At 27.2% G+C, this 5,107-nt stretch overlaps 1 protein-coding gene across 4 annotated transcripts in view; it reads left to right on the forward strand.

Moving 5' to 3' along the window:
* LOC100168229 overlaps positions 1–5,107 on the forward strand; it is a 396,335-nt gene that overhangs the window by 57,454 nt on the left and 333,774 nt on the right. The window lies entirely within an intron of this gene.

The raw sequence follows: 5,107 nt of genomic DNA on the forward strand, positions 1-5,107 counted from the left end.
GCCACGTATAGGACTACAACACTTTCCAGTGTATACTCGATCCGAAATCAAGACAGACTAGGTAGGGAGTACCCGCACTAACGTTAATGAGTATGAAAAACCTTTATATATGAATCAATATGAACCCGGGCATCACAAAGGAGAGCAGACAGACATGCCAAAAAGCGCAATCTAGTGATAAGAAACATCGATATTTTAAGAATCGATTTTCCAAAAAATCCAAAAATTTTTGGGCAACGATTTTTTTTGAATCGATTTTTTTCATTCCGATTTAAATCGATTCAAAAATCGATTCACCGACCTGAATCGCCCATCACTACCGTGATGCCCATAAGTAAGAGACTGGCAAGTTTCCGTGCGCAACAGGCGAATATAATATTAATATTATACTGACATAGGTACTGTATTACTACATAGTACGGCTGCCCCTCCACGCGTCCCGTATCGGCGGCGGCTACCAACTTTCTCAGGAGGCAACTGCCGCTGCCGTTAGCGATGCGTTACATGTGTACACAAATGTACACACATAGACGCACATAAAATATGTGAATAGCACATGCGCGATTCTCTTTGGTAGTTAATAATACATGACACAAACATTTAATATTATGATATGTCTGGGATCTGGCCAATAACTGAAATTTTTAAATTATTATAAAAATTGTTATAGTTACTATTTAGTATTTACTTAGTACTTACTCTTATTCTTTTATAAGTGTATTATGAGGAACCTATTTTTATTTTCCATAGAATTTCTGAGATTCCTTTTATAAATGTATCTAATTAGTTTTATATTCTGAGCAGAGCAATGGACATATTGATTTTACAACGACGTGTGTTTGTTTGTATCTGTTACGGTTACCACATATTTTAGAGCAGTAAAAATGCTTTGACCTTTAAATTTTAGAGTGATTACTACATATATTCACCTTTATGCAGTACCTACAAAATAGTAAACATTTACCAGTACATTATATGACAGATTTAATAGAAACGATCATATTTATTATAAACTATATATTTGTTTTTACAGTATATAGATAAAGGTAAGTATTTATGATTTTTATATAAATTTGACATATCTAAGTAGGTAAGAAAATATTCTCGAAGGGTATCATAATTTGTAACTCTGAACTTAAAACCTACCTATGGCTATATGTTACAAACACTATTATCGTAGACATTTCGTAGACATTATCTGAGTTTCATTGCATTATAAAATGGTTACAAAATATTGAGAAAGATTTTTATGAAATGTATGATCTCAGTGTTTGGAATTGGAAAGCTAAGTTATTGTTTTATATTCAGTCTCAAATCTATATTACCTATATATTGTATTAAAATAATCAATGTTTATGTTCGTGTTTATGTTAACAATACTCGAATTATTTATATTAAGGGATAAGATAGGTACATGATAATAATTTATAACTATTATATTATTGTCATATTAATTTGTAAATAAAACATGATAGTTTATTGATCTTAACCTCAATAAAACAATAATCAAATAAATTTGTAGTCGTGTACTCGTGTATTATAAACGGTTGTTATGCGATCAATTAAATATTACCTATTTCTAACATTTTTTTAGATGATTATAGTAAGTTGAAAGTATGTTATATTTTCATGGAACCTATGTTGAAGAAGGTTTATTCCAATTAACAAAACATTTAAATTTAACCACGCTTATTTGTTTTTTTTTTGTATAGGATACTTAGGAGGTACGTAATTTTTGTATTTTTTTTTATTGTAATATATATTTTTTGTATTTCATAGTATTACTTTATTTGATACGATTCTTATAGTACCTATATTATATAAACTATTGTATATACCGTATAAATATATTAATATATTAATTTAATTAATAAAAATTGTTTTGAATTACCATCATCTTCAAAAAAGTTATTAATTATTCAATTACAAAATAAATGTCAACTATTGGAATTTATTGTTGAATACAGTTTTCTATAGCAATACATTATCATTATATTTTTTTCTAGAAATTTATAGTACGTACATTTTCGGTTTGTCAATTATATTATTAAAATAATAAATAATAAATATTATAAAAATAATTTTTTAATCTGTGTGAGTTTCAAGATTGTGTTATAGTAATAATTAATATTTATTATATAATTATCAATATCCACAGTTCATACACAGTCATTAGTTGTAAAGAAACCCTAATGGGTCCATCCCATTGAACCCCATTATACATTTGATATCGTATATACTATTATAATACATTTTACTATTGAAAACCAACGTATATTATAAATATTTTTGCAGTAAAAATGAGTAAGTATATTTTATATATATTGTCATGATATTATTTTTACTTTTTCGTCTTCTTCTTCTTCTGGAATTATCGGATGTTAAATTCAAAATTAGTTTTAACACACGGCTTTTGTAAATGGTTCAGCCGTTCAGGTTCTTAGTTAGGTAATTGAAAATCAGTTCAGATGATAAAAAAAGCGGGTAAGTGGATGTCACTCTGCTGTACAGTAGGCTACAAGTTGGTCAATGTATAATGGATTGTACGAAGCTTGCATTCAATGATATAATATCTTTGTTCATTGTATAAAAAATACGATTTTGAGCGGAGACGGTTTGTCAGTCTGAATTTTTATATATTTTTATTATTTATTATAGCCTGTAAGTTGTATTAGTATTATAATATTATTATAATTATTTATTTGTTTCTATAATGAAGCCTTTTTTTTGTAATTTATCTGTGGTTTTTCCCATGGCGTTTAATAGTTAATGAGAAAATCGAAAAATGACTTGTCTAAAGCACCATCTTGATCCAATTTGCTAAAATGTAAGATATTATAATATGTTGAAATCGAAGCGCTCCTTCTGGTAGAAATTTTGTATATAAAGCATAAAAAAAAAAATAATAAATATAATAAAATAAACACCACTTTAAAACCACTAGTTTCCTCGCTGTGCTTAGAATATAAAATGTAAAATGTCGTGCAATTTAAACTCAAACAGGTGATGACTAATTAAAATCTAAGTAGACTAAAATATAATATCATAGTTTAGTGTTTTGAAATGCTATTATTTATTACGAACATTTTATTCATTTTTTTTAATTTCCTACAATTATATTTCTGAATAAGGTACTTATATGGTTCATCGTGGATCATTTACCATTAAATAGTTTTTTTTACGATAAACGAGCATATACAGATAGGTTTATAATAACGGTAACCAGTGGTGAACCCAGGGGCATGGACCCCCCCCCCCCCCCTTGGCTTATGTCATAGTTTTATTTTTTATTTTTAAAAGTTTCCGTGAAATGTTCATCGAAATTTATTGATTAGATTGATTATTACTTATGAGTTATTAGATTAGATTTGGAGATTAGGTATTTTGCTGATAGCACGTCGAATCCGATAATAATTAATTGACATACATTGTAAATATAAATTTAAAAATGTAAATAATATAATTGTGTTTTTTTTTTATTAATCTTAACTCGGCAAATTGTGTTTAAAAATTAAATGTATGTATACTCAGGAAAAGTCCAGAAAAACAGTAGTTAAATAAATTTTTTTGGACCCCCCTTTGAATGAATCCTAGTTGTGCCACTGACAGTCACTGATTAAAGGTTCCCAAAAATTCCGGAAAATGACCAGATTTTGGTAAAAACTGGTATCCCGTTTCAAGTCCTGTACTCCTATATATTATATGGGTATTATAATTGTTGAGTGTATCTATTATGTTACTTTTGTGTAATTTGTAAACGATTAGACCGATTAATGTAAAAGTTATATAAATAGATTCATTGAGACTTGAAAAGTGTTAGTACCATATTTGTAACACCTATATATGAGATAGCTTTTTCAATGTTTTTAATTATGTTTTCACAATTATTGTGTTTTGTTTAACTCGATAATATATAATGTATAAAATCATTATTGGGCTGGACAGAGTTCATCATGATATAACATATGCATAATATTATATAATCTATTTATGGCAAATATTGTGTACATCATTATTCGTTATTAATGAATAAAACATTTTCGTTTACAGTAAAATGTATGTATTATTTATTTATTTTTTTTTGTATACTTATTTTATAAAAAGTATCAGTATAAAAAAACAAACATTTTTTCATAGTGTTTTTGAACAGTATAAATGCTTCTTTTTGCCGCATTTAGGGTGATTTTTAGTTGGAAATTAAAATTAAAATTAACTATACAACTCATTCAAAACACTTAGGATGAACTTAGAGAAAAACAAAGGGAAACGAGAATGCTTTCGTGAATCAAGTTTTTGAAAAATCGATTTTTTTTTCGTTTTGAAAACTACAATTTTCTGTTTTATAATACTATAATAGGTAACCAGTGTTGGCGTGGCACACCAAATGCCTAGGGATCAGTTTTTTAAGGGGCCCCATAATGAAATACAAAATTTACTTGACATTTTCATGAGAAAATTCTACACATTTTTTTCCTTTAAAAATACATTTCTTCAAATTCTGATTTTTAGAATTTTTAAGTATACCTAAAGACTACGTATTCAAATTCCTGATCTTTTTTTACTACTTTTAAAGAGTGTCCTATGGGCTATGGCTATACAATCTTCTATTTTTCAAATGAGAATTTCCTTTTTTTACTGAAAATTATTTAGCAGATGATGTTCTTGTAAATGTATAGATGTATCTAAATCAAAATTCTAATAAGTAGTTGCTGAATTATTATAATGTGTATACTAAGGATAATAATCCTTATAATATGGTTTACAATAAAAAAATTATAAGTACCTACCTACTATTAGATGTGGTACCTACTTATTCACTATTATCATTATAGGTACCTACTTAATATTTTTTACAAATTATTTATCTCGATAGATCAATGGTGATTAGTAGGTACTAACAAATAACTACTAACATTTTCAAATCATCTAATTTCCAAATCTACTTTCCTAAGCTAATTTCCATTTACGTATTATCCTTAGTACACAGAGATATATAGGTATCTCAAATCTACTAGTTCGAATTTTGATTTATATGCATCAAGTTCTCAAAAAATATCTGCTGAATAATAAAAGTAAAAAAATAGGGTTCCTATTTGAAAAACCCGAA

The sequence above is a fragment of the Acyrthosiphon pisum genome, chromosome A2 (assembly GCF_005508785.2).
Source record: "Acyrthosiphon pisum isolate AL4f chromosome A2, pea_aphid_22Mar2018_4r6ur, whole genome shotgun sequence".
In the NCBI taxonomy this organism is placed as follows: domain Eukaryota; kingdom Metazoa; phylum Arthropoda; class Insecta; order Hemiptera; family Aphididae; genus Acyrthosiphon; species Acyrthosiphon pisum.